We start from the raw sequence: 13,553 nt of genomic DNA, 5'->3' as shown, positions 1-13,553 counted from the left end.
AACATATTCACCCACAATGAATCAAGTATTATAATTGGAAGGTCACTTCACCAAGTCAACATCAAGACAACATACCAGAGCCTTATCCTAGGACATAGAGTCACTTACAATTCAAAGACAACCTGATAATAAAATTCAATAACATTCATTTGCAGATAAATAGGAATGAATATTCCATTACATACACAACCTAGATTCATACGTAAACTGAAAAACCCTTGACCATTCAATTCACAGTGAAAACATAAATTCAACACAAAGACAATTATGTGAAGATCTCAAACTGCAAATGATATTGATATTATATTCATAATGATATCAGAAAGTAAATTCAAAATGCGATCCATCTATGCACTTATCAAATTATTGAACAGTTGAACTATTATAACTATACCAGAGTTTTCAACATTAATAAAAGTGGCCAACTGGCCATCCCTCTCTATCGATCAAAAAGAAAAAGTGGTCATCCATCTCAAATTAATCTTGGAATCCTTTTATAAGATGAGGATCCAACAAGCTTAGAATTACTGTGAGGAATCTTGGGTAGCAACCTAACATTTCTTCTTTTGCTTTAGCATGGCTTGCCACGTGTCCACCTCTTTGTCTATTGGCCAACTAAATGCCTTTACCTCTTCCAACTTTGAAACTGAATCTGTCCATCTAGCATCTGTAACTGCCCTAGCCTCAACAATAAACTTTGCATGGTCAACCTCAACCTTTAACAGTGAATCAAGCATATCGTTAAGGAAATCAACATCAACCTGTTCATCTATATGCTTGATTATTTCTTCTTCCTCCGGAATCAAATCAAATTTGTTGGTCCAATCAGAAACTGATTTCAAATCTCCATTACTACCATAAATTGAAGGCACCAATTTACTATAACCTTCCCCAAATGTCTGCAATTTTTCATTATAAGCACATCCTTACCTGTGAAAAATGCATAAGCTGCATTCATTACCTCCACCATGTCTTTAGTGTCACTAATCTTGGAGGGAACTCGTCACTATACATCATTGCAGCATCTAGCTTATCCATTAATCTGCTTCTTCCTGACCAAACATTGAACAAAGGTCCAAGAAAAGTGATAGCCTCAGAGGATGTTTTACTTGCCTCTTTCAAAGAAATGTGCAAATCATGCACTACCATCAATTTTCCTTTCAATACATTAATCCTGTGTTTCAGAATTCCTTACACAACAAAGATAGCCTTGACATTTTGTTCCTTTTCAAGCTTTTCAATTTTCTCTATGTATTCCTCCATTTTTGTTGTCACATCAGCTGGTATTTCTTGTAATTGTTTTGTAATCTGTATTGGAGGGGGCTCATTTGCAATTTTTTCTTTCAACTCCACTAACTCTTCCTCCAGAGTGCCCTTCTTCATCAATGTCTCTTCATATTTTTTAGATAATACAAACAATTGGTTATATGTTTCTGTGTATCTTCTTGACAAATCCTTTGTTTTTCATAAATTCATGAAAGAAACTTGAGTAAAAAATGAGGCAATCTCCGTGTCAGTTGTGTTCTGTAAATTCCAGATCATTCTATCACCTTTCTTTTCTACTTGGATATTTAGAAGGTGGGGATTTTGAGTGGAAGGGGCCAAAGATCAAGCAACAAGTGTATTTGACTTAGGATTAAATCCCGATCCTCTTATTACATCTCCAATTTCAAATTCAGTTTTAAACATTGGGTCCTCTTGCTTCCTAATCTGATCAATAATAAAAATAGATTGGATATCCCAGTCAGGCATCATAATCATACCAGTACTCTTAATCAATTGTCTTGTCTGTTCCACAAATATTTGCTCCCTGTCAGGATCATATTCCTGCAGTGCCTTGATGATCTCCTCTTTCTTTTCTACATTTCATTCCTCTATAATAAGATTTTGTCTTAATTGATTTTGTTTCAACCTTGTCAAAAAACTTTTAAATTCATCTGACTTAATAAAGTCATCATCTTTCATGAATTCATTTGACAACATCACATACTCATCAAAGCCTTAAGCAAGGGCTTCATTTGTTTCTCCCTGTTCTTCATTCTTCCCTGCTTCTCTGAGATGTGTCCTTATTTGATGAAAGTAGCATCCTTGTTCTGTAACAATTGCTCTAGCAGGGTCTCTCCTCACAATTGTACCGACCTCTTTGGTTTTTATTTCTTTGTAGTTGGCACTCGAGTAGATTGAACTTCATCCCCACTCTCTACATCATCAACAGACACACTATGTGGCCTCTTTCCATGTGAAGAATGTCCATCTTGGGGGTCTTGTTGCTGAGCAACCACTTCTGGAATTTGAGGCATTTGTTCCATCAGAGTTTCATATAAACTCAACATTCTGTTAATCCTCTCCAGGTACAGGTTATCAGGGAAAAAACCTGAGAAACTAGGGTCAACAACCTTCAATTCTGCTTCAACTCTCATCAAATTTTTCCTTTTTCTTCTCCTTTCTTGTACTTCCTCTTTTCTCAACAAATTTCTAACCACATCTTCATCATCCAATGGTTCATGGTCCTTTATTGTGGCCCAAGGTGTCATTTTTGGCAATGCACGTTTAATAAATCATTCAGGATCATAGAATCTAGACACATCATTAACCAACCTATATTGTTTAAGGAAATTGTTTACTTCATCAAAGGAACTCCTACCAATGGTAAAATCAGACACAACCCAAAGCCTAGGAAGAAGAGAACCCTTCTTGTGTTTGTCAAGGTATTCTTTTTCAACTAGGGTCAGTTGCCAAATAAAATCCATAAAAGAAATCCTAACTGGAACAAATTTTGGTAAAATATGGGGAGGCTGAGGACACCCATAGACTCTGATCACAGTAAAGTCATAAAAAAAGAAAAATTCCCCCCTGTTATGTGAAACAAACTAGTTTGGAACATACTGGTAAGGTCTCAAAACTCTCCTAACATTAATTAACAATTGTTCCCTATTTATTCCTAGCATTTCCATAATTGGCAAAACAATCCAATTTTCAAAGAAAAGGAAAGAAGAATGGGGAACTACTACTGTCCCAAACCTGGGGCCATCTTTGTATTGGAAATACGACACCCAATTCTTTATCCATAAACTCAACATTATAGAACAAGATTAAATGCATCAACAATGAATAATTCTTGAATGTAGGGTTGGGTGCACCACTCTAAATTTCAACTAGAGCATTATGAATGTGTTCAACCACATAGCCCACATAATCGTAATCTTTGTTAACATCTGGGTGTTGAATGTCCCTAGTCATCATCAGTAATTCATCTGACACTGTTGAATCTCCATCAAAACCCAACACTCTGCATAGTCCATAGATTGTACAATGCATATAATGGTGGAAAGGTGTGACGTCAAATGGTGGTTCGATACTATCAATAATTATAACCGGTTTCCTATTCAACCTAGGGATGTATTTGGGCATTGAATGCTTCTTGATAACACCTTTGTATCTGTCATAATCCTTTGCAATCCACTCCAAATCTATATCTGTACATGCAACACCAGTAATCTGGAAAGCTTCAACAAAGCTATCTCTGTTAATTGAAACTAGGGCAGACTGGTTATTTCTTCTGATTACCCTAGATACTGGGCAATAGCATTTGGCCAACTCTTTGATCAAATCCACATCAACATACACATCTGGCACAATTAACTTTTCCATATTTCAATCCCAGGGTTTGACATCGGGACACCCTTAACCCTATTATTCCAGAAATAATGAAACAGAGCAGAACCAGTCATATGAAGCGTGGTCAGGTTTCTGCATTGGCTCCATAAATCTTTCCATGCCAAATCATCTGTATTCAAAGCAACGGAAGTCCCTGGCAAAAAATCTACAAATTCTTCTTTGTATTTCTTATCCTTCTTTTCCTCAGTGGCCTTGGGCTTGGAACCTCCAGGTCCTCCACTTGTCGTGGCCTTGGGCTTCGAACCTCCAGTTCCACTCGTTGCCTTGCTCATTTTAGCTGTAGGAGAAAAACTTAACCAATTTTTTAAAATTTTCCCACACCCAACACTTTGAATTCTCCAACGTTATTGCAGAGTTCAATTCACTAGATTACCTCAAAGATAGAATGCATTAATGCAATTATACAAAATTTTGGCTCGATCACGTAATTTATGGTATTTGGGTGCTGTCACTTCTCTCAAGTCTCATTAATTGCCACACTTGCATGAACTAGAAACTGTGGCATTAATTCAAAGCCGAAGTACTCGAGTGAATTTTGAGTTCATGCCCTTCTATTTGATTGGTGATTGCCATTCAAAACTTTTACAGAACCTAACAAACAAGTCCACGTGTCAATCCCCATCTTTAATCGCACACTCGCAACCGGTTATAACAATTTGGAAAGTAACTGGTGAGTTACCGACAATGCTACCAAATCCTCTTAATCGCAAGCTCACAACCCCTTTTATGAATCCTCAAATAATCTTGCGAGTGAGCGACAGCCATTGATCTTCATCAAGCCCTTCAATCGCAACCTCACAACAACATTTGTAATATTCTCTCTTTTCCTGCGAGCTAGCGACCACTGCAAATCTAACAAAACAACTTATTTCATCGCAAGCTCGCAACTTGAAACTTAACTTGACTTAAACCCTTGCGATCTCGCAACAACAAGACCCTTAACCGCCATCGCATGCTCACAACACTTTTTGACTTAAGACTTACAAACCCGCGAGCATGCGATGACCACAAAATCAGACCAAAACTTACCTATCGCTAGATCACAACATAAAATGCTAAACAACTTCAAAACCTGCGAGCAAGCGATGAAACCAACTAAGCTGCGATACCAATCACATCGCATGATCGCAAATTAAAATGACTTAACTATGAACACCTAGCGACGTTGCGATAACATAAAATCACACCCAATCGCAACCTCACAACATAAAATGGTCAAGTGCAAAACATCTTGCGAGGTAGCGACAACTAAAGTCTCCCAGTACTCGCAAGCGTGTGACTTAAACTGAGTTGATGATAAAGGACCCGCGAGCTAGCGATAACCATAAAATCTCAAAACTATTTATCTCTTGACCGCAGCGACCCAATGAGTACCAACAAAAATTGATGTTTTATGTTAATTACCTTCATAAATAGGCACGAGCAGTGGCACACAAACCATTAATGACTTACTCGCTAACTCTCGCGGCTATAATACATGACATCAAAACAATTCAAGACCTCATGACCAAAACAATTTCATTAACAATTTCCAGCTCGCTAACATAAAACGCTAACACCCAAAAAACTAGAGACCTCATGATTTAAACCCAAACCAACACTCGCTAACTCGCCACTTAAATTGTTAAACATGAAATTTATCTGTGAGTTAGAGATGAAACATTAAACATGTCTCATTGTCTGACCAACTGTTTGACCATACTTGACGTTGACACGGACAAATAAAGAGAGGACAACTCAGATTTTCAATGCACGACAACTTCGGTTTACTAGCCAACTAAGACAAAAAACAAACACAAAACCCTAATCGCCATAAACATCATGTTGAGCATTTAATGTAGAACAATAGAAAGGTTCTAACAGTTATGCAATATGAATAATTTTTATGGATCTTGTGACACAAATTGTTGCATTTCATGTTCAACATAATGTGGAACCAATTTAATAATAATTCAATTGTTTACTAATAATTCAAATTCCAGAAAATAAATTCTAATTGTTTACTAATAATTCAAATTCCAGAAAATAAATTCTAATTGTTTACTAATAATTCAAATTCACAATTAAAAATATGAAATAAGTATCCGTTCTGATTGACAAATTCAAGGAATACAATATCAAAAATCATCAATGACAACTATAGTATTGCAAATTGAAATTATAATATGACTCAAGAATTGTAGTATAATTTTAAATACCTATAAACTGACTGCTAATTAACTTCAATGACTCGGTCTGACGCTTCTATATCCCAAATGGACTCAAGATACAAAAACTAACTAGTACTAACAGGTTCATCTTCATTCTGAGTTGGGTATTAAAAAATTTCTTCGTCTTCATGTTGACTCTGAGTCTGCGATCCTACATTTGTCTTAGCACTAGCACTAGCAGTATCACCACCAGCTTTTAAAGTGTTGCACAACCCTCATCTTTCATGCATGGAATTCTAGATTGCCAGTGCCCTATCATATGGAAAATCTCTAACATTATACTGAGTTACAAACAACCTCAAGCAAGTTTCCAAATTTTTATCTAATTTGTTTATGATCTTTGATTTCAAAAGCCCTAATGCACTGAAAACTTTCTCATCTTCTACCGACCCCAATATCATTGTTTGACATAAATCAGCAAGTTTCAAATATTCTGGTATTGCAATACGCAATGCTTCACTTTGATCTATCCTTTTCCAAAGCCTTGTGATTGATCCAGGTTCAAATGGATTCTCCAAGTCAGCCAACTATTGTTTTATAAACAATGCAAATTGTTTACATTGTTTTTTAAGATGATCTGAATTTAAAATTCTTTCTATTGGATGTCCATTGCAATATGCATCTTTTGAAAATGTCAATATCGATTACTCTAGTTTTTTTATAAAACACCTTTGCGTCATTTGGATTATCTCCAATTCAATACCAAAATTGAGGATACACAGAACCCATGGCTTCAAGTATTTCTTCTTGAGGGAATCTTTCACGAATCTCAGTTGAAAGTTCATATGCAGTAGACTTCAAATTATCACTAATAGATTTAACAATCCTGTCAAAATCTTCCTTTTTAACTGGTAGTGCTCTGTCTCGCTTGCCCGTCTTAGATTTTTGCATTGGTATCTGAAATCCTTTTACAAAGACACATAACTCATTTTTTGTATTGAAATGTAAAAAAATTCAGCATGATTCAAATATGTAAATATCTTCCACCTAAACAAATTTGGGTTTCGCCTTGTTAGATCTAAATATAGACCATCCAGGCTCAAGCATGTCATTTTACATAGAGTGCTATACTCATTGATATACATGGTTCTATCTTGGGATTTCTTAACAAGTTTGTTCATTGAATCCAGCATGGAGAGAAGACTAGCTAAAGTTAATAGAGTCTCTATATCACTTAACTTGTGTAGGAGATCAGGAGCTTTGTCTATTGTGAGGCCTTGCTCATACGTTAGTCCAATCAAGGATTGATATTCTGTTAGAACTCGTTCCACTGGTCCATGCAAGGAGATCAATTTGGTCTCAACATTCCTGAGAAGCTTGTTTCTTGCTATTACTCCCTCAACAAAAATATGAAATTCTACAAAACATTTAGGACTTCGATAGAAGTATGAGTGGAGCTCGTGGACTAGATCTTCAACTTTTGACATTGTAGGGAAATTGCTTACAATTCTATATGCTAAATTCATTCGATGGGCCATCCAATGAATGCCAACCATGTATGGTGCAATACTAGTTTGTAATCTTGTGCAAAGACCAGTCCTTTGACCTTGCATTACTGCAGCTCCATCAGCTCCAACACACACCAACTTCTTGGCAATTGTCAAGTCATCCATACCAGCAATTTCATTCAAAACTTTCTTGACTTCCATATATAAATTTTATGTTGTTGAATTGCCCCTCATTTTATGAACACAGAGTAGATGAGCTTGGTAGACGTGTTCTTTTACGGTATACACATGCATACAAACCCAAGCAATGTTATCTACCACAATAACTTCATCTATGGATAATGAAATAAAATTTGACTCTTTTACACTCTCTTGTAAATTTTTCTTTTCCACCTCAACGAGACAGTTTGCCATTTCCCATCCAGCGTTTATTGACCAATGTGACATATGATAGTGAGGAACATTCAAAAAAGATAATAAATTACTAAATTCTAGGAAATCTTTCATAGGATGCCCTCTCGACAGAATATGAAAAATAACACTCATCTGAACAGTCTTTGTCAAGTTTGCATCTTTTGTTGCATGTTCAAGCCCAGCCTTGATTGTATTTCCAAATCCACTATTACCAATCAGTGTCATTTTGTGGTTATGCTCTTCATATTCTGCGATATACTTAACAGAAAGACATTCTTCCTTTGATTTCCATCTTACTACTGGTGTTTCCTTTCCATCTATGATCTATTTTTCATAAACCTTACCAATATGTTTTTCTATGGTGTCAAGCTTTAGCTACATCTTCTTCTCTCTTTTAGCTTTCCAGCTACAAATCTTACACCTGCATTCTGTTGGTTGTTCATCATTGTTTGGGACTGGTTCAATGAATGGGTACTTTGCTACCCAATCAATCTTAAAACTCCTTGTCATCTCCCACTCTCGCCCCAATTTTACTTTCCTTTTTTCTTTTCTTCCTACCAACATCATCTTCAGTACTAGCATTTGCATCCGAGTGAATTATCTCATTGTGTGTATCCCTTAGAGCATCTTATGTCGTGTCGGTATTGTCATCCTCATTTGATGCATTTAACTCAATGACAATCCCACCTTGTGGTGGTGGTGAGATACTGTGAATGGCTTCTGCAACTGCAGAAGTTGATGGACCAGAAAATTTGCCAATTCCAAAGAAAGACTTTATGGTAGTATCTTTAAGTTTAAGTTTTGGGCATTTTGATGGCCTCTCAATCCCTTCAGTTTCACCATCCTGAGGAGTCTTACCCTTGTCTGACATCCCAATCCCTTCACCACCCTGAGGAGTCTCACCCATGTTTGACTGTGACATCTTGAGTCTTGACCTCTCACTACGAATTAAAAGTTAAAACCAATACTATCAAGTATGAAGAAATGATTACTCACCTTTATACCTTCTTAATTCTCTAAATCAGGAATCAAGAATGCCTGGGACAGTGTTCCAAGATTGTAACTCTGGCCCTCCGCCCTACAATGAACTTCGACGTTCCAACTAACATTGTGGAATGCGAATCGAGAGCTCCCAAATTTACTAATTAGACACGAATAAATTGTAAGAAAGAGTGTATTTATATCAATCCATGATTGCATTTTTGGTGAATTGCGCAGGCGTTTCAAAATGCATCTTGATTTAAGCGGGGTGAAATGGGTCCTCGAATGCTTATAATGATTTAATTGATATTGGTAAATTTGGCTGACATTTGCAATGAACATTTAATTTACCGTTGGCGAATTAGGTCCTGGGTACGTGGTCATTTTACTATTTCTGGCGAATAACGAAGGTGATCTAATACCCACGTCCGAGTGATTCCAGGCGAATATTACAGGCATGCACGTCGAACGGTGTGTGGTCAATGGCGAAGCCAATATACAATGTATCATTAACCTCAAAATTCTGGGTGATTTGACCACTATGTTGCCCCAGACTATTCGCCATTTCGTAAAAAAAAAACGCGGAAATATGCTGAATTTGCCAATTGGCGAAGATTCGCCACTAAAAAACTCTTTGGATAGGATTCCAAATGGTACAAATAATATGGTAGAGGCAAGAGCTCTTATGTTTGGTATCAACTTAGCCATCTCAAAGCATGTCAAATATTTAGGGATACAAGGGGATTCCTCGAATATCATATCAGCTCTTAAGAAATTTGAAGTCCCTAATTGGAATATAGACTATATCATCCAAGAAGTTCGGAATGCATTGTTTTTCTTTGAGTCTTACTATATTGGGCATTGTTATAAGGAAGCAAATCAATTAGCAGATTTGTTGGCTAACAGGGGACGTGACTCAAATGTGGATGGAAAAATTATGTCATCTATAGAGGTCCAAGAAGACAAGAAGCCCTCTATGCAAATGAAAGTAGATGTGGGATTGTAATTTTACCTAATGTTTTTTTGTTCTTGTTGCAGGATTTAATCTATCATGGAAGGGATGGGTATTCAATTGTATTTCACATGGGAAAGTGGGTGTTGCAAGTATGCAAGTACTGCTATAGAGTTGGCTAGATCAGAATCTTTCTTTTCATTATTTATGCTTATTGGAAAGGATAATCATAAAAATGACTTCTTTTGGTAACAACATAAAATGACTTCTGCTACTATGATGGTGGCAAGGCTGGTGTCGATGGTTATGGACTTGTCAAACTCGGAAGACCTCACAAAACTACCGATTGAATCCTTTGTTCATACGTCCTTGTTCAATTGGGTGGAATTGAATGTTCACCTGGCTAGGTATGACTTTTATGCAAGGGATGTATGGTTGGGAGGTTTTTTAAAGAGAGCTGATATTTAACAAGACACTGCAACAACAGTGGTGTATGTTTTGTTCATTAATGGTCTAAGATATGCATCTCCTCTTCCATTCCTTCAATGGATGCATTATTATGCGACTTGGATAGGGGAACCCTTGTTTTCAATTGCAGTGGCTAAATTTAATGCTCTGTGAGAGCTTCATTCTCATGCACAGGTCGACCCTCATGCGTATTTGTTTTCATTTCTTCAAACGACAGACATTGCCTCCTCCTAAGAGTCGGGGATTGGGTCTTGAAATTATTAAGGTTTGTTTTTGTTTTTTTGATCAGCTAATATTATCAAATGGTGGCAGTTTTGATGATGGGTTCGAGCATCGAGGGGCTGTGAATATATACTATATGGTCCTTCTTAGATGTTGGTGACTGATTAAGGATATCATATAGTGGCAATCTTGTCATTCCATTGGCGGTAGTTGAACAAAGGTGGTGTGATCAGTATTTGCGTATACCTTCCCTGTTTTTCCATGTCATCTAGAGTGAAAGATCTCAACGAGGGATATGAAGAGGGTGTGATGTGTCAGTGGGAAATGAGGCTTATCATCTTATTGATAGTGATTAAAACAATGTTCAAATAAGGGACTTTTGATATATTCTCTTTAGACATATCTCTGGCATATATGTCTCCTCTTTTTATTTTGAGGATTATGTAGTAGTTTTAGGATTTGTAGGTTCTTGGGTTTTATAGATGGGAGGATATACAATCTTTCATATATTTTATAATCTATTTTATTTAATATCTAATATATTATAGGTCTAGGTTTTTTGTCCAAAAAAAAAATTAGTTCAAGCATGACAAATGTAGCTAGCAACAAAATATTGTTTTCAGAAATATAATTGACAGTACATGAAAAGTTATTGCAATTTGAACTTAAATATTCTTTGAAGTTGACTTGCATAGTGAATATCCTTGTTATCAAGTTGTAAAAATAGGTACTTGATTTATTCTAACAGTTTGTGATGATGGACATCGTTCTTTAGTTTGTGATGACAGACATCGTTCTTCAATTTTTATGTCTCATCTTTGCTTTATTTTGCTTCATAAGTTGTGCATTTGATCCTATCAACCCTTTGTTGATATCCAATTAGAAAATTCTCTAGTTGGGTTCCTTATGTTGAGTAATTGTCGAGGGGTATCCATTAAACATGTTTTCATCAAATATCTTTAATAAAATTTGTTCAAATTATAGTACTTATGTGGTCAATGCCTTGTAATATGGCCTTTCTTCAAGTGATTTGAGGTAAATGTTGGAGTTTCATACTTCATCATCTTAGCATCCTTGTTGGACTTGGTATAATATGAATTCCAACTCACTGACTCCCTCTTTCTATTACAAGGCCCTTTTATGTAAATTGCAAGATTTTGAGTTTGGTACTCCATGCATCTTTTCCTCAAATGACAACCTTTTCCCCCAAAAAATCAACTTTTGTAAATTTTGGAGTTTTGGACATGGTCATCCCAATATCCCTATCATACTTGGTATATTTGGCATACCAACCCCCCAACTCCCCTTCTCTACTATAAGCCCATTTTCCTTAAATTTTAGGATTCTCAATTTGGTCTTCCATGCATCCTTTCATCAACTGCCAAGCCTTTTCCCCAAAAATGCACTTTACAACTTTCAATATTTTGGAGTTGGTCATCTTGACATGCCTAATGGTCTTTCCTTGCCTAGTACATCAAGTCTCAAAACATTGTTGTTTGAATGAAAAGCATCATTTACCTCCCTACATGACCCAAGATCCCATTAATGGTCTCAAAATGGACATGATTCAACATATGTTTAGGCCCTCAAACATATCTTGGTAATTGTCAGCCCCTTTAAGGAATGAATCATGTACAAAAACATATGGTTGTTGATATGAAGGGCATGTTTTCAAGTGTATGACCATGTGAAGGTGTTACAAGAAAATGGGAGATCTATACAATAATAGACAATTATGGTTCCTCTCCCAAGATTGTTTGATGGTGTTAAAAGACATATTTTATAGAAACGAGGAGAGGGTAAAAAACAAAAGAGAGAAGAAGATAAATTATAGAATCAATAGAATATTGATATTCATAGGAAGCTTTAAGATTTCAATTTCTAGTTTTAGGTAAAGGAATTGTGGTATTATAATGGTTTAAATTCATCCCAAATTTGCTAAAAAAATTTGTAACCCTTGTAGATCAAATTAAAGGTATAATAAACCTAATTGAGTGTCTTCGTGTGCATGGTATATATTTTTGGTTGTTTTTTGTTTATTTTAATAGCTAATTAATTATAAAATCCTTCTAAATCCTTTGTAAGGTAACATTTATGCATAATAAAGAAAATGTATGTATATGATCATCGATTACTAAGTAGAATCATTTAATTTTATTAAACCATTTGTTATTATTTCGAATAGATGAGTAGAGTCAAGCTTTCAAATACATTTTGAAATGTGTAGTCTTTTGTAGTATCTTGATTAATGTATCACCTTTGGTTTTATTTCACGAATTGTATGAACTCATAGACTATGTTTCCCAACTAAATCAAAGCACCAGCTTGCTATTTAATCCATCTCTCAATCACCCCAACATTGTCAAAATAAATAAATTAATTTGATCTATTCTAGTGTGTTCTCATTTCCATGTTTAAACGTATACAACAACATAAGGGGATATTATAAAATAGATTCTCAAAAACCCATATCGTAGTTTATTTATTTCAATAAGGATGTTAACCTTGAGTTCCCTAAACTATCATATAAGCATGAAGTGACAATCAGAATGGGGTGCATTATGCATCACATATGGTTTGTGTTAGGGTGAGTATTTTACTTCTACAATGATATCTATTGTAGCACCTTAGATAAACCCCCTTGATTTAGTAGAGCTAGAGATGAAGGATGTCTTACCCATATTAATAATTTCTCCTCAATAGGCTTAATTAAAGATAGGATTCATGTTATTCTTCCCATGTTTGACACCCCTAACACCTAGAAGATTATTTAACCTTAGGGATTTGGGATCTACAAATTAGATCACCAACATGATTGTCAAAATATTGTTTGGGTGCAACATAGCTAAATATATTTATAAGATCTATGGAATGAAATGAGGTCTCTAGTAACATTAAAATTACTAACTTGATGTGTTAGCATTATTAGTTTGGGCCCATGAGGTGTGGAAGAAAAAATATGGCTATTGACACCTTTATGTTGCTTCAAATGAGACATTTTGCAACATTCACTGATTATTTGCATTATAAAAGGGTCTAGAGTTTACAAAAAATAAGATAGGATATTGTCGAGAGACTTGGAATCCACTTGTTGTTGCAAATGAGACCTTCCTAGGTGCCACAATTAAGAGAATAGTCGAGAAAAAGTTTCACATTTTTTTGCTCTTAGAGATCTAAAGA

This window comes from Cryptomeria japonica, chromosome 2 (genome assembly GCF_030272615.1).
Source record: "Cryptomeria japonica chromosome 2, Sugi_1.0, whole genome shotgun sequence".
Lineage (NCBI taxonomy): Eukaryota > Viridiplantae > Streptophyta > Pinopsida > Cupressales > Cupressaceae > Cryptomeria > Cryptomeria japonica.
The sequence above is the reverse complement of the archived record's forward strand: the minus strand, read 5'-3'. Positions refer to the sequence as shown.